The 23,664-nt window shown below is 36.3% G+C and overlaps 1 long non-coding RNA gene across 1 annotated transcript in view; it reads left to right on the top strand.

Annotated features, from left to right (window-relative positions):
* The window catches only part of LOC123383892, a 76,054-nt gene extending 69,002 nt beyond the window's left edge, over window positions 1-7,052 (top strand). Inside the window, exons 3-5 of the long non-coding RNA XR_006594247.1 lie at window positions 2,800-2,880; window positions 3,227-3,310; window positions 7,006-7,052. This is a non-coding gene — a long non-coding RNA (uncharacterized LOC123383892). The remainder of the gene's footprint in view (window positions 1-2,799; window positions 2,881-3,226; window positions 3,311-7,005) is intronic.
* The last annotated feature ends 16,612 nt before the right edge of the window (window positions 7,053-23,664 follow it).

Below are 23,664 nucleotides of genomic sequence, written 5' to 3'. Positions count from 1 at the left end.
TCCTTATTTTGTTTGATATGATAGCATTTGCCTTTGAATAAATACATTCAATCCTTCATATTTATTGTGATTAATGACATTTTAAAATACTTTCCCCACATTTTATGTTAATTATTGAATACATTTTGTTTCCTTTTTCTCCAGTTCTAATTTGTTTTTCCTATTCTGACTTGATTAAATTTCTTTCTGTTTCTCTTTTGCTCTCTAGTTTAAATGGGAAATACTATTGTATTTCTTATTCTATTACTGCTTACATTCCCTTTGTAACCATCTTTGTAAGCATATATCTGCCATCTGAGCAGTGTTAAATAGTGAGTAAACCTGCATAAAACATTTTAAGTGACTAATTTCCCAAAATCTCTACTGAGGAATATGTTTGGAATGTGTTCACTTCCCTAACTCTGGGTTTAAGTAGTTTGGAATTTTTATTTTTGAACTATAGTAGTATCTGTGTTTTGAGAATCGTTACTTATTTTATTATAATTCCTAGTCACGTAAGTTCAAGTATATACATACATACATACATACATACATACATACATACATACATATATTAAAAAATCATTGCTCACCACTGTTGCTGAATTTTGTTTTGCCTTATTTTGTTAATTGTGTTCTCATTAAATTGTCCTTTGGTAGAAACATGCTTAGTAATTTCCTCAAAGAGGATATAGATGATTACAGAAGATACATGCATGATCTCCTGCATGTCATAAAATGTCTTTCTTTCGGTTTCATGATGTACTGGATAAAAGGAACTGCTTGCAAATAGGCTTGTACTGTTGGGGTGGTGAGGTGTAGGGGGAGGGATGTGTCCTATAGTTTTATGATGAGATGCCACTCTTTTTCTGAGCCAGTATTCCTTAGCTGTGAACGTGAGTGTTTCTCAGTTTGCTTATTTAATTTTCCCTCTCCTTAGCTGGGATAGAATAGCAAGAGTGGGTTGGAGTTGGGTATTTCCCTTATCCTCTCTGGAAGGCTGAAGAAGCCTGGTGTTGGATATTCCCTTCTGGGTCAGTTTGGATAACCTCAGCAGATCAGGCTCTGCTTGGTTAAGAACAGAGTATTCTGGCTTATTTAAAATTGGTTTTTTGCCCCCTCTCTCTGCAGGAAGTTGGAGGGAAGTTTCCTCTGCTATTTAGTGTGGAGACATGTTTGAGTTTCTGGAGATAAATCTCACAATATTGGGGGTCCCCCCTCCCCAGTGACTGGCTCCTTCTGGAGTTTTTAACTCTCAGATTTGTCCACACTGAGCTCTACCAACACATCCATTACGGTTCAGATTTTCCTTCCCTGGCACTGGTTCTCAAGGGGTGGTTTCTGGTCATTAGTTTCAGACCCTTAAGAAACTCCCTGTGCTTCCCTGTCTTTCCAAACTTGGGGGCAGTGCTCTGTCCTGCGATCTCCCCTCTTTTACAAATCCAAGAAAGGCTCTTGGTTTGTCTAGCTGTCCAGCTTTTCTTCTTAGGACAGAATAGCATCTTCCAAGCTCCTCCTTTGTGGAACAGAAAACCTGAAGTTCTTTTGCTTTCATGGAAAATTCTATCTTTGCCAAGAGTAGGATTTTGAAATCATAGTTCTTTCCTCACAATAGATGATAAGGTTGAAGATTAGAAATCTTTCTAGTGTGACTTTATTTTGTTTTACTCTATTTCTTTTTTCTGAAAGCTTGTAAAATTTTGTCTTTACCTTTAGAATTCAGTTGTTTCATCATTTATATGTAGGTGATTTTCTTTATTATAAGCGGGATCTGTTGATTTTCTTCCAAACTGCCATTTGAATTGTTACTCAGCTAACCTGAGGTATTTTATATCCTCCTTGCATTACATAACATTTTAAGCATGTAGAAATGTAGAAAAAATTAGTCAAATAAACATGTGTGAATTCACTATTGAATTCGTAATTTTGAGTTATTTTCTTTTTTTTTTTTTTGCTTTGTTTTATAAATAACACTTTAGATTCAGTAGTGAATCACTGAATCCACTATGTTTCCTGCTGAGGTTTTCTTCTTTCTCAGAAGTAATCAACCCTCAATCTCTTGTTATTCCTATGCAGATTTAAAAATCTCTGTATTTGCATAAATATAGTATTGTGTGGTTTATAAAATTTATGTCCATGTATACTCCACACTTGTACTTTTTCTCCTGTAATATTAGGATTTTGAATTGAGCTGTACTGATTGATGTATTTCTCTTTAAATCCTTGTAATTCAGTATTTACGTGAAAAAACAATTTCAGAAAAAGGTTCTCATTTTTTCTTTAATTCTGAAACGTATATTTTTGTATATGTCTCTATACATGTTTAAGACTTCTCCCTGGGTGCTTCTGTATTGTTTTTCTATACTTTTTTACACTGTTTTCTGGTGTGTAATTTAAATTTTTTCTTTCTGATTTGCCAGTGTTATTTATATATTTTATTTTCATTTATTGAAAAACGTTTTGATTTTATTTATTTTGAGAGAGGGGGAGGAGAGAGAGAGAGAGAGAGAGAAAGAGAGAGAGAGAGACAGTGAGCACAATTGGGGGAGGGGCAGAAAGAAGCAGAGACAGAATCCCAAGCAGGTTCCACACTATCAATGCGAGGTCTAATGCTGGGCTTGATCTCACAAACTGTGAGATGATGACCTGACTTGAGATCAAGAGTTGGACCCTTAACCAACACTGCCACCCAGGTGCCCCTCTCTATATATTTGAGATGCTAGATTTTTATATTCACATGGGATGTAAACACAGTCTTTGAGTGAATCTCTCTACAGTGTCTGTATTGATGGTTTGTAATTTTTCTTTGTTGGCTCATAGGTCTAAATAACTTGAGTACCTCATGGACAGATCTTGGAACGTCTCCTTCTATCACAGTCCTGGAGGACCAACCATCTGCAGGTGGGTCAGGCAGGAAAAACTGTGAGTAACTTATTGGGAAATAGGGGGAAAGTTCTATCAATTTAGGCCTCCTTTGGACCAAGCAGAAGAAAAATTATCCCTTTTGACCAATGGACCATAAATTATTCAATTTAAGAGTGTGTCTTCTTTTAGATTACTTTCAATAGCTAAACAGGCCAGCCCCAGCAGAAAGCTAAGAGCACAAAACCCCTTCCTAACTCCCAAAAGAGAGTCTACCAGTATCTGCCACCAAACTTCCTCATAGCCTTGACCCTAAGCTCTGTTGGTTCATTGATTTCTCTCCTGGGTATCACCAACAATGAAATACTTAACTTGCTTTCCTCAGGAGTTTTCACCGTGAAGGTTAATTATCGAGGCCTCATTAACAAGAACCTGAGAGGAGGACAAGGGGCCAGGAATATAAGCTCAGGTAGCCATTTTCCCAGAAACTTCTTTCCATTACAGATACTGATTTTAACTTCTTCAGAAATAAATATGTGTTAAAGATGCTTAGATATATATTATCTCATTATCTTCAAGCTCATTATCTGCCTTCCTCTGACTTCTTAGCTTCTTAGCAATAATGAGATGGAAATTAATCCCAAACTAGCCATCTTTGTTTTTTCTTCTCCTCCATCCCCCACCATTAAAAGGTTAGAATTTTAATAAGATTGCCACACTTGACACAATAGTGCTTATGCTTCACCTGTGGATTCCTGTTACCTATAGTAACACTTAATCCCTTTGCCGTGCAGATTAAAAATGATGAACTATAAAGAGATGTTCTTAAAGAATGAGAGTCAGAGAAATTACACTATTTGAGAGCCTCTCCAGGTTTGGTGTGCACGAGAATCTCTAGAATTCTTTAAAATAGGCAAAGTTTTGGATATACTATCAGAGATTGTGTTCCTTCGTAAGGGTAAGAAATTAAAAAAATTAAACAGTCATCCCAAGAGGTTTAATACGGGTATCCTGTGCACTAAAGTTTGAGAAAAGCTGTTTTAGGGTGTAACATTTGAGCTTTATTTGAAGAGTTCAGAAAGATTCTCTAAAAGCAAAATAACCATCCAAGTGATGAAAAACTCAGGCCATGTATTCGGCATTCACTTTGCACATAGACACTCTTAAATTCGGGAATGAATGTACATGTATAGAATGTGTGTTGGAAAACAAAAGTAAAAAACTTGCTTTAGTATAAAAAATAGATTTCTGTTTCTCCTGTAAGATCTTGATGTCACCTTGGTTCCCTTGTCCATATAGTCTGCATTGTTTGCTTTTGCACTTACTGTTGTCTCAGAATTGCCTTTGAATTGCTCAGGGATTGTGGCAGAATGGGAGATCATGCATTGCTAAAAACCTATTTTTCGGGTCTTTTATTCCCCACCCAGACCTAAAACATTGATTCTCTCTGCAAAACCCTAGTTACTTAAGATGTTGAAGGGGAAAAGGGGAATCCCTGGTCATAGAAGTTTGGCCGACAACATAAATGTTCTATTGTCCTGCAAATTCACAATGCCAATTGACATAATCAAGGCTTTGATGTCTTGGAGTAGATTATATGATGCTTGGTGTTGATGGAGAGAATGAATATCTTACTTTGTTTCTAAAATATTGATTTAATTTAGGGGTGCCTGGGTGGCGCAGTCGGTTAAGCATCCGACTTCAGCCAGGTCACGATCTCGCGGTCCGTGAGTTCGAGCCCTGCGTTGGGCTCTGGGCTGATGGCTCAGAGCCTGGAGCCTGTTTCCGATTCTGTGTCTCCCTCTCTCTCTGCCCCTCCCCCGTTCATGCTCTGTCTCTCTCTGTCCCAAAAATAAATAAACGTTGAAAAAAAAATTAAAAAAAAATAAAATATTGATTTAATTTAAAAATTTTTAGAAAACCTTTTTATTTCCTAATTCTTACAGTTTATCAAAACGAGTTTTGGTGATAGTAAGAAGAGTGTAAACTCTCTAAGATTTTGCCTCATTTTTCTTTCTTTCTTCAGTGTATAGCTCAGTATTTAGTGCATAGTAATCAAATAAAAACTTTTTTTTCCCAATGTGAATGAATGCATTTGTATGGTGGATGTACCATTACATTGTGAAGATGGTACAATGGATTGGTGACAGAAACACAGCAGCCCTTAACTCTGACATGGAATTGTCTCGCATTTGCTTGAACGCTTTTGTGGCTAGGAATTCTGTTAATTTGTAAATGTCTTTTTGACAACCTACTATCCAAGTCTGAAATCTTGCAAATATCAAACAGCAGGATACTTCTGAACTATAGAATTGATGTATGAGCATGACATCACCCCCTAGTCAAGTTCTCAATTAGATTAATAAACAGTCACTTTGTGAATCCTTACAAAAGAATGCAGTGATCATAGTATAATTTTTTAGGAGCTGATGCCAGATCAGAGTCCTTTCCTTTTTAGGTAATGTTTGTTGGATTAGAAATTCTGGGGAATGCTCTGATGCAGACATATTGTAGCTTGATTTTTGGCATGAAAAGGCATTTGACAGTTTCTTTGTGTTTAAAGACAAGACAAAGTAGGATTCTGGGAAGGCCATGACTTGTTAGCACTTTGGTGGAGACCTATGAAACAAGAGAGCATGGGAGTACTAAGTTTCTAAAATCTTTTCCATTTCTAATGACCTCATGGTTCTTGACCATTTCTACAGTTAAACCTTGAACAAGCTCCTCCATCTCTGCCTCTCCCTTCACTCCATGGTTCCCCTTCAAATTCTTCTCCTCACACTCCCATGTAATCCGGCTTGGAATTACTTCTCTTCAGATTTTCTCCATTGACTCACATTGGTTTAATACAGAATAGGAAGGATAAGATTCCCTCTTTGATACATTGGAAATCAGAGCCTTTCAAAGACGTTCTAAGGTAAGTTCTGTAGTTTTGAAAAAGTTTAATTAACAGTTGTATTCATTTGCTGTTAAATTAGCCAAAAAAAGTGAAACATTCTTAGGGGTTCTTCATGATAGTTAACCATTAAATTATTTGAGCTAAAGTACATAGATAAAAATATATCAGCATATCAATTTTCACTAGTATGTTTGCACACAGAATTCTATTCCCTTGCCCTCTATAAGTAGAGTTAATTACACATACGTGATTTCTAGGTCAAGAAAGCCTAATTTACCAAAAGTTGGAGATTGCTGCTGTGGGAATTCTATTCTTATATTCCTAATGCGTCTGAATTTCTATTTTTAATCTTTGTCTTTTGGGTGTAAACTTTCAAAAATACTTTGTGTTATTGAAAGAAATATGTTGTATCATTTTTTATTCAAGTATAATTAACATACATTACAAATGTAAATTTGTGTTACATTAGTGTCAGGGATACAGTATAATGGTTTAACCTTTTATGCAGTTATCAGTGCTCATCAAGATAAGTGTACTTTTAATCCCCTTTATTTTGCCCATCCCCCAATCCTTCTCCCTTCTGACAACCACCAGCTCTCTAAATTTAAGAGTCTCTTTGTCTCTTCTTTTTTTATTAATTTGTTTTGTTTCTTAAATTGCACATAGGAGTGAAATCTCATAGTATTTGTCTATTTGTCTATGTCTGACTGACGTATTTTGCTTAGCATTATACTCTGTAGATCCATCCATGTTGTTGCAAAGGGTGAGATTTCATTCTTTTTTTATGGCCGAATACTATTCCACTGTGTATGTGTAAGTGGGTGTGTGTGTATTTGTGTACACACCACATATATTTTTAATTTTTTTAATGTTTGTTTATTTTTGAGAAAGAGACAGAGCACGAGCAGGGGAAGGACAGAGAGAGGGAGACACAGAATCTGAAGCAGGCTCCAGGCTCTGAGCTGTCAGCACAGAGCCCGAAGCGGGCTCGAACTCACTGACCTTGAGATCATGACCTGAGCTGAAGTTGGACGCTCAACTGACTGAGCTACCCAGGTGTCCCAACATACCACATCTTTTTGATTCATTAATCTATCAGTGAATACTTGGGGAGCTTCCATATCTTGGCTATTGTAAATGATGCTGCAATAGATATAAATGTGCATATATCTTTTTGGATTAGTGTTTTTGTTTTCTTTGCGTAAATCCCTAGAAGTGGAATCACTGGATTGTATGGTAATTGTTTTTTTTTTTTTTTTTTTCAGTTTTTTTTGAGGAACCTCATACACTTCTCCACAGGGACTGTACCAGTTTACATTTCCACCAACAGTGCAAAGAGTTCCTTTTTCTCCATATCCTCATGTACAGTTGATGTTTCTTGTGTTTTTGATTTTAGCTATTCTGACAGGTGTAAAGTGTTATCTCATTGTGGTTTTAATTTGAGTTTCCCTGATGGTTAGTGATGTTGACCAACTTTTCATGTGTCTGTTTGCCATCTGTATATCTTCTGTGGGAAAAAAATGGCTGTTTAGGTCCTGCCCACTTTTTAATTGGATTGTTTATGCGTTCTTTTGTTGGGTTTGGTTTTGAAATATAAAAGCCCTTAACTCATATTGGATATTAACCCTTTATTGGATATAACCTTTGCAAATGTCTTCTCCCATTCAGTAGGTTGCCTTCTTGTTTAGTTGATAGTTGCCTTAGTGGTGCAAAAGCTTTTTATTTTGGTGTAGTCTTTCCTTTAAGAAAGATACTTTATATCATTTTGAAAAGACAGCTAACAATTACTATACATAAAATCAAAATGGATGTTGAATTCCTTGTTCCCTTATTTTGTCCCTTCTCAGCGATCATTTGACCTTAACCTCTGATATCCTGGAAAGAGTGACCTAGCTTCCCTTGTAGTCATATAGATGTATTTGTTCCCACCACACTCCTGCTATTTTTTTCCTTTGGTCCCCAGTAGTTTTTACATATCTTGAGACAACATAACACGCTGGTTAGCACTCGCTCAAGAGCCCAAGAGATCTGGAGTCATGCCTCACGTTACTTGCTATTTATTTGATTTGAGGCATGTGATTCTTTAGCTTTTTTCATCCGTAAACACCCAGCACACCACCCAGAGTCCGACTAGCACTCTCCCATTGCTTGAGGACTAAATTTCTCATTCCCCAGCTGCTAGGGCTGTCGGAGCTGATGACTCAGAGCTGAATGCATTTCTGGATCTTGCCCTCTGCCCTTACCCAAGGCCTCAACACTTCCGGAGACAGCTCACATCTGGTATCTGATGGGTACAAACACCTAACCCCTTTGCCCCAATTCATGAACCTGTATAGGGCATTCTCTGCCCCAAAGCTCCCTGGGAAGAATAGTGAGATGTATGTGGTGGCTGTTCCACAGCTCAGCTCCTCCTGTGCCTAATCTCACTTCCTTCCCTTCGCTTCAGCTGTCAGTCCTGAGGTGAGTTACCCAGTAAGCATCCTGCACTCGAATCTCTATCTCAGTCTCCTTCCCGGGGAAACTGAATTGGTGATAGTACCTCCCTCAGAGGCATGGTTGTGAGGTTTACATGAGGTAATTTCCTAATAAATGTTAGCTATAACTATCCCTTTGAATAAGGATGTACTGAACCATACTTGACAGCCGAATGCTTTCATAGTTATAGTCCGATATCAATTCCTGGCATGACACTGGCAGGATTTGAAGTCTGCCTCTACCATTTATTGGCCATGTGACACATTAAGTCCTCTGTGTTTTAGTTTCCTCATTTGGAAATGGTCCCACATCATAAGGTTATTTTGTGGATGAAAATGAGATAAGTATATGTAAAGGACTGATAACAATGTGTGGATCATAATAAACTCACTACATGTTTTTTTTTTTTTTTTAACTATCTTTTTTGGTAAACATTTATTCATTTTTGAGAGGCAGAGGCAGACAAAGCTCTAGTGGAGGAGGGGCAGAAAGAGGAGACACAGAATCTGAAGCAGGGTCCAGGCTTTGAGCTGTTAGCACAGAGCTTGTTGCAGGGCTCGAACCCATGAACTGTGAGATCATGACCTGACCTGAACTTGGATGCTTAACTGACTGAGCCACCCAAATGCCCATGTTAATGATTCTTCTAATTATAACTCATATAATCATTCTCTACTTAACCTCAGTGACATCATGTTTTTATAGCACTTGATTCAGGATACCTACAGTTTGAGACCTACATGGACATGAGAAATTTGTCTAGATAGATTATTCCTGATCAAAAATAAAATTCTATAAGGATAGACGTAACTAAGCAGGAAAAGTGAGAATTCAATAGAAAAAGAGTTGTAGAGAGATACTCCTCAGTCCATAATTTTCTAAGATTTTTTTGGTTGTTCAGTTGCTATTTTTAAGTAAGTAGTGTAACCTTATTCTTTCTTCCAGATAAATTAGACTTTAACTGAATTAATGGTATGGATAGGACAGGTAAGTTCAGTCTGACTGGATTATGAGACAGAGGACAAAACAGTTTACTTTTGGGGGTGGGGTGTAACTAAGGAAATAGAACTGGAAGATGTGGGTTCTAGAGTTGACTCTGCCAGGCACCCATGTGTCTTTTGTGTGTGTGTGTATACACACATCCAAACATCTACACATCCGTGCATATATATACACATATATAAATGTATGCTATATGAGAGTTCACTATTTGTTGCATAGTGGAGAAAAAAGAAAAATAGAGTGCACCCATTAGTTGGGAAATTTAAGCAAATGCTATTGATTTGCTCTTAGTTTGCAAGATGAGTGGAGTTTATTTATAATAAATTGTACTTCAGTATGTAGGCAGCTAATATAATGATGCCTTATATTAGGACCAAATATTAAATACTCAATATTAAAAACTATGTATATGAGGGCGCCTGGGTGACTTAGTCAGTTGAGCGTCTGACTTTTCGCTCAGGTTATGATCTCACGGCTTGGGAGTTTGAGCCCCACATCAGGCTCTGTGCTGACAGCTAAGATCCTGGAGCCTGCTTCAGATTCCTGTCTCTGCCTCTCCCCTACTCACGTTCTCTCTCTCTCTCAGAAATAAGTAAAATATTGAAGCCAAAAAAAAAAAAAACTGTATATGGAGTATAAGACTTCAAGGACTAATTTTTTTCATTAAGGGAAAGGGGAGTGGAGTTTTGCTTCTGTTAATAAACCCAGTAGCTAGTGAAACTTAGTTCTTTGACAAATGCTACCTCAGTCCTGCTATTTTATAACTTTAGGTTGGTTCTTCTTTCAGAGGGAAATGTGCCTAAGGTAGGACCTATATGTAGGTGAGAGTGACTGTTGTTTAGTAAATAATTATTGATTGACTGAATAAAAAAAGCAAAGCACAGATGTTAACTACTTCTTAGCCTACAGGGCTAAGAGGCCATTGTTTTCCAAATTAAAATTCTGAGGATATCTTAGGAAGGAAAAGGAGTTTGGATTCTTCTCTCATTCTCACCTACATGAACTTGAACAAAGGACCTTCTCTGGGTCTTGGCTTAACAATTATAATGCATTTGGAGAAGATTGATGATTTTTTGATTTTTGTAAAAAATTATTTTCAGGTGGGCCTTTTTTATAAAATAAAAACTTACCGGAAATGAAAGGTCAATATTTAACACTTATGTGGTCCACTAGAAGCAGAGCATAATGTTGGCCTTTCTTTCAAGACAGACTTTGAAGCTTTTCCTGTAAACCAGAATACCCAGCAAACAGTTTTGAACCACTGAAATTAAAAACTACTAACAGCACATTACAGTTACAGAATTTGATGGTCTGTCATCTAAGCCAGTAAGTAATTCTTAGCCATGGTTGGGCTGCGTTAGTTAGGTTACTGGTCAGATTTGTCAGCAAAAGAAAATTTAGCTGTTGAATCGGATTCATAATCTCAGTTGGATTAATGCTTTGCATCTTTTCTCACTTAGTGCTTATCCAGCTATCATGAAACCTCAGTGGCTTACATACACTCGTGTTATGTCTCATACTTCTGTGGGTCACATAGGCAGTTAGTCTGCTCTGGAGCAACAGGACTGATAACTGCAGTGAGTTAGGTTACAAACGTCAAAAACAGGGTAATCTAGAAAGAGGACAAGACTAGACTACAACCATTAACAGCAGCATTACCTGCACATGATTGGTAGACAACTTTTAGCCCTCTGTCATAATGTAGGCGCTCAGGGCTTCCCTAGCAGTCTATTTTTTTTCACCTTCTGCTTTTCATGTCCTCTCTTCTTCTCCTTTAATTATATTTTGAGGAGATTGGCCAGAGAAATGACCTAACACTACACGAGGAAGATATCAACTACATTGCTTAATCATTGGACTTTATTTTAAGAGGTATGGAATTAATTTAAGAAAAAAGAGACACAATTTTTAAGTAGGTCAAACAAAGTACAAATCAGATTTGATCTCCTTGACTCTGACATCTAAATCTGGAGGTAGATAAGATGATCATTTTCCAATAAATTCTAGAGGAAATCTTACAATCTAACTTTTGAGATATAATTGACATATAACATCATGTCACTTTAAGGCATACAATGTATTGGTTTGATGTTATTTCAGTGATTGTCACTAACATTAATACCTTGATCATGTCACATATTGTCATTTTTTTTGGAGTGATTAGAATAGTTGAGACCTAGTCTCTTAGAACCTTTGAAGTTTTAATAGTATTGTTGACTATAATCACCTGTGCTATGCATTACATCTGAATTTATTAGTTGCAAATTTGTACCCTTAAACAATATCTTTAAGTTCCTACATCCCCCAGCTTCTGGTAACCACTAGTGTACTTGGTTTATATGATTCCATGTGATAATTTTGCAGTATTGGTCTTTCTCTATTTAAAAATATTTAAAAAAAAATGTTTATTTTTTGAGAGAGAGAGAGAGAGAGAGAGAGCACGCAAGGAGGGGAGGACAGAGAGGGAGACACAGAATGTGAAGCAGGCTCCAGGCTCTGAGCTGTCAGCACCCATGAACTGTGAGATCATGACCTGAACCAAAGAAAGACGCGTAACCACTGAGCCACCAAGGTGCCCAGGTCTTTCTGTAACTACTCTTACTTAGTATACTGCCCTTAAGGTCCATCCCTGTTGTTGCAAATGGTGTTGGTATGTCTTCTTTGGAAAAAATGTAAATTCCAATTTGCTCACTTTTTAATTAGATTGTTAGGGCTTTTTTGTTTTTTTGTTTGAATTGTAGGAATTTCTTTATTGCAAATATTAGTTAATATTTGGTATACAGTTTGCAAATACTTTATCCTGACCTACAGCTTACACTTTCATTTTGTTGATTGTTCTTTCATTGTGCTGAACTTTTCAATTTCATGTATTCTCACTTACTGATTTTGCTTTTATTGCTTGAACTCGTGGTATCCTATATAAAAAATCATTGCCAAAATGATTGTCAAGGAGAATTTACCCTATATTTTCTTTTCGGAGTTTTAGGGTGTAGGTCTTATGTTTACGTATTTAATCCATTTCAAGTTAATATTTGTGTGTCATATAAGTTAGGTGTTTAGTTCTAATTTTCTGTGGTCTGTTTTTAATAGCCTGTGGTTATCCAGTTTTTCCATCATTTATTGAAGAGACTCTTATTTCCCTATTGTATTGTCTTGGCCCCTTTGTCCAGTATTAGTTGACCCTATTTGCAGTGGTTTATTTCTGGACTCCGTATACTGTTCCATTAGTCTATGTGTCTATTTTAATATTAAAACCATACTGTGTTAATTACTCAAACCTTGTAGTATAGTTTGGAATCAGGAAATGGGATGCCGCTGGCTTTGTCCTTCTTTCTCAGAATTGTTTGAGTTCTTTGGGGGTGTGTTTTGGTTCCGTACAAACTTTAGGAAGTTTTTTTTTTTTTTTTCTGTGAAAAATAACATGAGTCTTGATAGGAATTACATTGAATCTATAAACAGCTTTTGGGGTTGTATGTGATTTTAATAATAGTAATTATTCTAATCCATGAACATGGGACATCTTCCCATTTATGTCTTCTTAAATTCTTAGTTGTAGTTTATATTATACGGGTCTTTCATATCCTTGCTTAATTTTATTCCTAAGTATCTTACTTGATCTAGATTGTGAATGGAATAGTTTTTTTTTTCTTCTTTTTCTTCTTCAGAAAGTTTATTGCTCGTGTGTAGACACAGTACTCATTTCTATATGTTAAATTGATACCCTGCAGCTTTAATGAGTTTGTTGATTAGTCCCAACAGGTTTTTAATTGGCTTTAGGGTTTTCTTTATATAAGATTATATCTCTACAAATAATTACAGTTTTACTTATTTTACAGTCTAGATGGCTTTCATTTCTTTTGCTTGCCTAATGGCTCCAGCTAGGACTTGCAGATCTATGTTGAAAAAGAGTGGTAAGAGTAGGCAGCCTTGTCTTGGTCCTGAATTTAGAAGAAAAGATTTCAACCTTTCACTATTGAATATGTAATTACTTGTGAATCTAGTGTTTACGGCCTTTATTGTGTTGACACATGTTCTTTCTTTACCTGATTTCTTGAGGGTTGTTACCATAAAAGGGTACTGTATTTTGTCAAATGCTTTTGCTGCATCTATTGAGAGGTACGTATCAGTTTTATTTTTCATTTGTTCAATATGGAATATCATATGTATTAATTTGCATATGTGGAAGCATCCCTTATCACAGAAATAAATCTGACTTCATCAAGGTGTGTAATCCATTTAATCTGGTGTTTCATTGAGAATTTTTGCCTGTAGATTCATCAAGAATGTTGGTCTGTAATTTTCTTGCTGTGCCTGTATTTTGTTTTCGTCTCAAGGAAATCCTGTCTTTGAAAAATCAGTTTGGGGGTCTTTGATCCTCTGAAATTTTTGGAAGAGTTTGAGAAAGATTGGTGTTAATTCTTCCTTGAAGGTTTGGTGAAATTCAACAGTGGAAAGCTCATCTGGTCCTGACCCTCTCTATGTTGGTAGGTTTCTATTATTGACTTAAACTCCTTCCTCATTGGTTTGTTCAGATTTTGCTTTTCTTCATGAGTCATTGAGGTAGTTTGTAAGTTTCTAGGCATTTATCCATTTCTTCTAGGTTGCCTAATTTGTTGGCATATGATTATTCGTAGTTGTATCTTATCATTTATATTTCTCTGGTAACATGTATAATGTCTCCTTTCATTTTTTACTTTGAGTTATCTTAGTTTGGCTAAAATTTTATCAATTTGGTTTATCTTTTAAAAAACTAATTACAAATTTTGATCTTTCTATTGCTTTTATGGTCTCTATTTCACTTATATCTATTTCATTTATTTGTTAACACCTTCTTTCTACTCACTTTGGGCTGTTTCTTTTCTACTTCTTGGAGATGTAATGTTAGGTTGCTTATTATTTCTTAATGTAGATGTTTATAGCTATGAACTTTGCTCTTGGAACTGCTTTTGCAGGATTCCATAGGTTTTTTTGTGTTTGTACCCAGTTTTGCTTTGAGACATTTTTTGATTTTCCTTTTAATTTCTTCTTAGAGATCAAAAGAAAAAAAGCATGTTTAGGAATATGTTTAATTTCTACATGCTTGTAAATTTCCAGCTTTGCTCTTGTCAAATTCTAGTATCCTACTATTGTGGTTGAAAATGATACTTGATATGATTTCACTTCTCTCAAATTTGCTAAGACTTGTTTTGTGGTCAGTCATATTATCTTTCCTGGGCTGTGTTTCATGTTCATGTGAGAAGAATGTGTGCTCTGCTGTTGGATGGAATGTTCAGTAAATGTCCATGAAGTGCATATGGTTTAATGTGTATTTTAAATCCATGTTTTCTTAGAGATTTTGGTTTGGATCTCACCATTGCTATAACTGGGGTATTGAAGTCTCTAGTATTCTTGTATTATTGTCTGTTTCTTTCAGATCTATTGATATTTGCTTAATATATTCAGATGGTCCAATGTTGGGTGCATATATATTTATGACTGTTAGATCTTCCTGATGAATTCACTCCTTTATCATTATAAAATGATTTTCTCTGTGTTTTCTTTTTTCCATTTTGTCTTAAAGTTTATTTTCCTGATACTAGAATAGCTAACCCTGCTTTTTGGATTTGACCTTGCATGGAGTATCTTTTTCCTTCACTTCCCTTTTAAGCTATGGGTGTTCCTAAAGCTGAAGTAAGTCTCTAGTAGGCAGCATAGTTGAGTCTTAGTTTTTCATACATCCAGTAACTCTGTGTTTTTTGATGGATGAATTCAATCCATTTACATTTAGAGTAATTACTGATGCAGAAGGACTTACTAATGCCATGTTATAATTGCTTTCTGTCTGTTTTGTGTTTTCGATGTTTGTTTTTCCTCTCTTTCTTCCTACTCCTGTGAATTGATGTGACTTCTTTAAACAAACTTTGTGCTCTCTTCTCCTTCTTTCCTCTTTCTGGAACTCCAGTTAAACATCTATCTGATGGTATCCCTTAGCTAACATAGGCTGTCTATTCCTTTTCATTCTTTTTTTAATTTTTTCTTTCTATCTCTTCTGACTACATTATTTCAGAGTTCCTGACCTGATCACTGATTCGGTCTTCTGTTTGATCTCTTGTGCTATAAATGCTCTCTACTGCATTTTTCATTTTGTTGATTGAATTCTTCAAACACTGAATTACTGTTGGTTCTTTTTTATGACTTCTGTCTCTGTTAAACTTTTCATTTTGTTCATAAAATATTTTCCTGATTTGATTGAATTGTCTTTCTATGTTTTCTTATAGCTAGTTGAGTTTCCTCAAAACAGATATTTTGGATTCTTTATCAGCAAAATCATAAAATTGCAGGCTTTTAAATTTAATTATTGGAGGATTATTGTTACGTTTTGGTGTTGATACGTGTCCTTGATTCTTCATATTCCCTGGAACTTTGCATTGTTGTTTTCACACATGAAACAGCAGATACCACCCCAAATCTTTACTTGTTGTCTCCTGGTGAACCATATTCTTCTTTTGTCCTGCTTCTATGTGGTACTTTACCCAAACTTGTAAGGGTACATGTCCACACTTGTTGCTCCTTTTTGTCATATTTTTTTCTACCCTTGTAGGTTTTTCCTGGTTCTTACAACTTAACCAGTTTGGCTTTTGGAAGCTATTTTTGTTTTCCAGAAGGTGGTGCTATAGATAAAGGTTGTTGTTTCTGCTCTGCCCATGGTCTCCAGACTTTTATTTATTTATTTATTTATTTTTTGAGGGAACTCCCTGTTAACTATAGATTGACCTTGCAGCTCACTAGGGATTGCACACAATGAACCAGTTGCTAAGTGGTGAGAAGTGTGAGTTTAATATTTAGTGTACTGGGCGTGCCCAAGGAGCAGATGGGATCCTTGGTGAGGTTCTCCCAGTGGCTCAGGATGAAATTCCTGTTGGAGTCCTCAAAGCTGCCAATAGGAACATATCTTTTTAATGCTCCTTAATATTCTTATCTGCCTCCTTCCCATCTCTTCCCTCTGGCTACTCCTGGAGGTCCTGCCTCAATACTCTGTGTGCTGCAGTTAGAAATGGGTTTGTTCAGAGGTGCCTGGGTGGCTCAGTTGGTTAAGTGTTGAACTATGGCTCAGGTCATGATCTCACGGTTCATGGGTTCAAGCCCTGCATCTGGCTTTGTGCTGACAGCTCAGAGCCTGGAGCCTGCTTCGGATTCTGTGTCTCCCTCTCTCTCTGCCCCTCCCCCACTTGTGCTCTGTCTCTCTCTGTGTCTCAAAAATAAATAAAAGGAAAGAAAAGAAAGAAAGAAAGAAAGAAAGAAAGAAAGAAAGAAAGAAAGAAAGAAAGAAAGAAAGAAAGAAAGAAAGAAAAAGAAAGAAAGAAAGAAGAAAGAAATGGATTTGTTCAGCAACATCTTGCATGGGTTAGCTGGCAGGGCACTCACTCAGACTTCTCTTTCCACTGTGGGAATGATCTCCACCAGCTTGTTCAACCCTGTACTTGACATTTCTGGGGTTGGGTGGTCCTGACAAAGTTCCTCTTAATGTCTCCAGTGCTTCTAGACTTTTCTTTCTTCTTTATTAAATGCTTAAACAGAATGCTGGAATCTTTCTTTGGGAAAGAGGGACTTCTACATAGTGTCTCTTGTCCATGGGTGTCTGTCATCCTTCTTACTCTTCAGGTTTTCCCTGTGATAGGACTGTGATAGGTTTGTAAGCTGCTGCTGCTTCCACAGCCCATACTCTGGTTTGTCTGCCGATTACTCAGGGCGTGGTTGGACTCCTCCTAATACCCTTGGTATATTGTGCTGGATCTCACAACTCCCACAGAGGTATTTCTGTTCATGAATAGATGTCAAATTAATGGTAATAAGTGAGGACAAAGAGGAGGGCATCTTATGCCACCATGATGTGACTTCATTCCCCAAATCTCTTAACTAGGTACGATGCGTGCACACGTATGCATGTACCTCTGTATATTAAGTAAAAGTAGTGTTAACTTTTATTTTACAAAGTAATATTAGAAAGACTCCTAGGTCCTTCTGGTGAAACCTTAGACACACATACATACATTCACTGAATGTATAGTGAACATTACATGCAAGTCTGTGTATTTTTCATATATGTGTTAAATAATACATACTAAACTGGATATATATGCATTGATATATCTACCTACACACACAGTCCTAGTAATTTCATTGAAAATATTAAGACATTCATTCATTATCCTGTGGAATACAAGTTGGCTCCACTTTGCATATGGAGAAATGTGAGCCATTATGTTCATCTTCTTTCTGAAAAAAAAAAGTAACTTTGTAAGTGAAATTTTCTGTGTTAAGTTTTTTAAGTTTATTTATTCATTTTGAGAGAAAGCAAAAGAGATAGTGAGATCAAGAGAGAACAAGTGCACAAGCAGGGAAGGGGCAGCAAGAGAGAGAGAGAGAGAGAGAGAGAGAGAGAGAGAGAGAGAATCCCAAGCAAGCTTCACATTGTCAGTGCAGAGCCAGACATGGAGTTAAACTCACCAACTGTGAGGTCATGACCTTAGCTGAAACCAAGTTAGATGCTTAACTGACTGAGCCACCCAGGCACCCATGTAAGTTATACATTTAGCTAGCTAAATTCCTTTCCAGTATAGACCATAATGAACACTGTATTCTTAAGGCTCTTTTTTATTTATGTTTTTAAATAGTTATTTGAAAGAGAAAGAGAGAGAGACAAAGACAGAGCACAAAAGGAGGAGGGGCAGAGAGAGAGGGCGACACAGAATCTGAAACAGGCCTAGCCTCTGAGCTGTTAGCTCAGAGCCCAACACGGGGCTCGAACTTACAAGCCGTGAAATCATAACCTACACTGAAGTTGGACACTTAACCAACTGAGCCACCCAAGCGCCCCAGGGCTCTTTTTTCCATAATATGTCCTGCATTTCACATGAAATCAAACTTTTGGAATATCACTATCATTGCTTCAGTGTTAAAAGAGGAACTATATACCTGACTATAACTCTTTCTGAGTTCTGAAATAGGGAAAATAAAAGTATATTGTTGGTATTTTGTTACATGTTAGAACTGGGCACAGCAAAATAATCACATTTATAACTTCTCAAGTGATAAATCCTAGTTTCAGAAAGCGAAAAGAAGAACTAGGTTCTTTCCCCATTTACCGAAAGAAAATTCAAAAGCTGAGGTTGAAAATCCTAGTGATGGACAAAAATGCACAAGCTCATTTGATAGCCTTAATTAGTGCTCTTGTAATTGGGTATCATGTCAGTTGTCAGTAGCTGGCTGTGTGCACTGAGAACACATCTAAACCTCTATTCTTTGACTCCCTCTCAAACATTGTCATTCATTTGGGTGACAACTCATGCATAATATAATAGCCCTGGGGTGCAATTAATTTTAGCAGTTGCACAACTTAGTAAGAAAAAAAAGCATCGCTGATACCGTGTGTGCCATGAAGGTCAGCTGATGCCACAATTTGCACCTTTGTTGCGAGACATGAAAATTAGTAATTAACATAAATATATTGATTAACATATGGATAGTTTAGCCTGATGTACTAATGAAGCTAATCATATTTTACCAGCTGTTAGCATTCTGTCTTCTACAATGAGATGCAGTATAATTATTTAAAAATAAAAGAGTTGAGATACATTTTGGGTTAAAGATAATTGTTCAAGCATATACTAGAGAAATATAAGAAGGGCCCCTGTTCGAGAAAGTCTAACTCTTGTCAGGTTTTGTTTGTTTCTTTTTTTTTTTTTTGGTACTATTTATGCTACGTCAGTGATAAGCTTGTATAGTTTCTCCTCCTTACATCTCCTGTCTCTCCCATGCTTCACATAACAAATGTCACTGTCTGCATTTATGTTCTTAAATGTTTTCTTTTGACCATTGACATAATTTCCTATCGGGACCAATTTCAGTTTTTCCTTCAAATAATCAAATATTGCCAGAGGGATCTATCTGAGTCACACACTGGATTTCAGAACCTCTGTTGGAACTTGATACAGGCATAAAATTTGGTACTTGATTAAGGTTGTCTTAATGATTAAGTTGTTGATCTATGCCAGTGGTTTAATAAATAACTCTTATTGTTATTGGCTAGGGATATCTCTGAAGTGAGTAGAGTACCTGAAGTTTTTAAAGTGGTACCATTAAGATTATTATGTTTTTTACATTTGATTTATTTGTTTATTTATTTATTATTAATTTTATTTTTATTTTTTTAATTTACATCCAAATTAGTTAGCATATAGTGCAACAATGATTTCAGGATTGGATTCCTTAATGCCTCTTACCCATTTAGGCCATCCCCCTCCCACAACCCCTCCAGTAACCCTCTGTTTGTTCTCCATATTTATGAGTCTCTTATGTTTTGTCCCCCTCCCTGTTTTTATATTATTTTTGTTTCCCTTCCCTTATGTTCATCTGTTTTGTGTCTTAAAGTTCACATATGAGTCAAGTCATATGATATTTCTCTTTCTCTGACTAATTTCACTTAGCATAATACCCTCCAGTTCCATCCACGTAGTTGCAAATGGCAAGATTTCATTCTTTTTGATTGCTGAGTAATATTCCATTGTATACCCCATCTTCTTTATCCATTCATCCATCGATGGACATTTGGGCTCTTTCCATACTTTGGCTATTGTTGATAGTGCTGCCATAAACATTGAGGTGCATGTGCCCTTTCAAAACAGCACACTTGTATCCCTTGGATAAATACCTAGTAGTGCAATTGCTGGGTTGTAGGGTAGTTCTATTTTTAGTTATTTGAGGAACCTCCATACTGTTTCCCAGAGTGGCTGCCCCAGCTTGCATTGCCACCAACAATGCAAAAAAGATCCTCTTTCTCTGCATCCTCACCAACATCTATTGTTGCCTGGGTTGTTAATTTTAGCCATTCTGACAGGTGTGAGGTGCTATCATGGTGGTTTTGATTTGTATTTCCCTGATGATGAGTGATGTTGAGCATTTTTTCACGTGTTGGTCGGCCATCGGATGTCTTCTTTGGAGAAATGTCTATTCATGTCTTTTGCCCATTTCTTCTCATTAATATTATTAACAACCAACACCTATTGAGCACTTATTGTATCACAATCATTGTTGGAAGAGCATTATATGTATTATTTCATCCTCAGTGGTTCCCTCGGGAGATTACCATAGTGGTCATTTCCATTTTGTAGATAAAGAATCTGAGCTGTAGAAACAGTTTTGCCAAAGACTAAGAAATTATTAAGTAACGGAGCTAATTTGTACTTATACATGCCAAATTAAATATTTATTACTTTTCCCACTAAGTGTGAGAAAGAAAAGTAATAGAAAAATCTAGAAGCTTGCACTTTGTGCCTTGTTTTCTGTAAACATATGTAATGCTGAGCATTTGTGGGCTAACCCTTGCTTTGATGTTAGGCTAATTTGGCAAATTTGGATTTTCCTTATTGAATCAGAGTGTGTTTATTTTTCAGTGTTAGTTGAAAACTGAAGGGCGTATCTAAACCAAGATAAATAAGTACAGGTTACTTTGCAGTCAAAGTGAATGACAAAGGTAATTTATGGGCTAACATCAGTCACTGTTGTGTACTATGTAACAGAAATGTTTATATGCACCATTTAACTTCTCTAAGTAAACAGATAATGTAGCCTTTTTTTCTTTTTCAAGGTTATCTGTAAGAATATTGTCTTTGACAGTGAAATCTGAAGCTAAAGTGAATAGACAAAGAAACATTCCTTTTAAAAACAGGATTGTCAGGGCCCCTGGGTGGCTCAGTTGGTTTAGCATCTGATTCTTGATTTTTTCGATCACAATTTGTGAGTTGGAGCCCCAGCAGGCTCTGTGCTGACAATGCAGAGCCTGCTTGGGATTTTCTTTCTCTTCTCTCTCTGCCCCTTCCCTTCCACACTCTCTCTCCGTCTTTCTCTCAAAACAAATAAAAACATTAAAAAATTAAAAAAACAGTATTGTTAAGTAGCATTCAGTAGTTACCTGTTTCTTTATAAGTTAGTGTTAGTTTCCCATTGCTAACCTTGCTGATGGAAAGTTGTGTGATGTTCCCTATGCCATGAATTTGAGTTACATATATTGTTTCCAGTTGATGTGTCCACTGGTGATGTCAAATAAAACATCTGGCTATTTGGATAACTAATTGGAAGAGACTAAAATTGCACAACTTGTGTTGATCTGACACAATTGCCAGGGTTGGACTGTCACAGGGGGAATAAGGTAAGGTCCTGTGTGTGCACTTGCATATTTTTGTTCCTCTTCTGAAAGTGGACGGGGAACACAACAGTTGGGCAGAAGAGTGGGAAGAGAGAATTATCAAGGTGGAATAGACCTGTTGAGCTCCTCATTAGAAGAATGTGAAGTCACGGGGTTGGTATTTGTCCATCCTACTGAGCACTGTTCTAAGTGCTTTTCGTCCTCCGGTCACTCAGCTTAAGAAGAATGGAGTAAGAATTTGGGCTCAAACAGTGAAAACCAAGGCTTGAAGTTTTCACTATAATCCCTCCTTTCTAATTTCCAAGAGAGCTGCTAGTGTTTAACATGTATGATGTCATTGAATTCTTGTACATGCATTTCCATTTTATTACCATTATATAGATTATCAATGAGAAAACTAAAAATGATAAAAAGACCTGAGGATTTGACCAATTTGGTACCTTGCCCAATTTGTTACAACTGTGTATTTTCAAAACCAAAAATACTATTTCAAAGGTTTATCAAAGCTATGTCCTTACACTACCACCAGCCAGAGTGTTCTATAGACTTCGATTTTAGATCATGTATTTGGTGCGTGTCCTGATTCCAAAGTCCTGGTATAAGAATCAACCCAACTCTTGTGTTTTAATTATTTCAGCTCCAGCAACTATTTTTGCAGTTAAATCTTTTACCATTGCCTACTGCCTGTGTCTAGATTACTAGGAAATGAAGAAGCAAAACAAAACAAAGGCCAAGAGTACATATCTTTAGGTAAACCTGAATTGTCTAGAAATTTTAGTTTAGTCATTGAGTAGCCAACACAAATACTGGAGAGTTAAAAACAATTTTTCTGTGTGCTTTATTTCAATAACGGTGGGTTATTTTACTACCTGATTGCAAACATTTGGAACATTATTGTCTTTCCTTTTATATTTGTAATTCCTTGGTTGATTCTCTTAGAAAATACAATAGATTATATATTCTGTCAGTCCTTTAGTCATGTTGTAAATAGTAAAGCTGATTTTGCTTTATTTTTGCCTTACAATATCTGTCAACAATAAAAAGACCACATATAGGACTGCAGTTACCTGAACAGAATGAATGTCAATAAATCCCGGGTGTGTTTCACATCAGCATATATGGCTTGAGATACGTTTGAAGCAATTTACACATTGGAAGCTACTTTAATTTACATGCAATATATATTTTTTTTTAACTAGCTCCAGAAGTGCTCAGGCAATAAATGTGCCCCTATCAAGAACACTAAAGGTGAAATATTAACAGGGAAGATGGTAATTATAGAATGAAACACTTAAGTAAACACTGAAAACATTATGTACCCATTCAAGCATTTGGATAACACCTTTCACAGTTTATCTGTGGTAGCTGCTTTATGGGGATGCTAGATTAGCACAAATAGTTGGGTAGTTGGGAAAATATAACTTTGGCTTTGAATCAAAACTAGTTTCAACATTCCCTGTTAATTTTTAAAGTTTTTGCTATTTTTTACTCTCTAAATATTTGCATAATAATTTTGTTATGTTTTGTATATTACATCAATGATGAATACGTGAGTGAAGGAAATTCTTTGTATTATACATTAAATATGTCAATGATGTGTTTAACTACATGAGTTCTGGAGTCAAAATGTCTATAATGAATCCTGGCACCACAAAGTAAGCAATGTGTAATCTTGGACGATTGACTTTACCTCATTGCTTCTGTAGAATGGGATAATATACTAGTTACTTAAAGGATTGTTGTGAAGATTATATTAGTATCTATGAGGTCTATATTACCTACTTAATATATATAAACTTTAATAATAATGATGAAAATGAGTTATTTCTATTTTTAAAGGATTTTTTTTTGAAGTTGATTTATTTTCAGAGAGACAGAGAGCATGTCAGTGGGGGAGGTGCAGAGACAGGGAGAATCTCAAGCAGGCTCTGTTCTGTCAGCACCGGGCTTGAGGCAGGACTCAAACTCATGAATAGTGAGATCATGACCTGAGCCAAAGTCAAGAGCCCGATGCTTTACTGAGCGAGTCAGACAGGCTCTCTGAGTTCTACTCTTCAGAACAGTGAGGAACAAAGAGAATAAGTAGGGCAAATTTGAACATTAAGGATTATGAAAATATCTTCTGCTTTTTAATCACACCTCTAATAAATATATCAAACATGATATAAAACCATATGAAAGGGGAAGGGGAAGGGGAAACAGGAAGGACAGGAACAGAGTGCCTCAATAGTTGGGTGTTGTAGTAAAGTTTGTCTCATTTTTT

This window comes from Felis catus, chromosome A2, assembly GCF_018350175.1.
Source record: "Felis catus isolate Fca126 chromosome A2, F.catus_Fca126_mat1.0, whole genome shotgun sequence".
Taxonomy (NCBI): domain Eukaryota; kingdom Metazoa; phylum Chordata; class Mammalia; order Carnivora; family Felidae; genus Felis; species Felis catus.
Note: the sequence above shows the minus strand (reverse complement) of the source record. Positions and strands in the feature narration are given on the sequence as shown.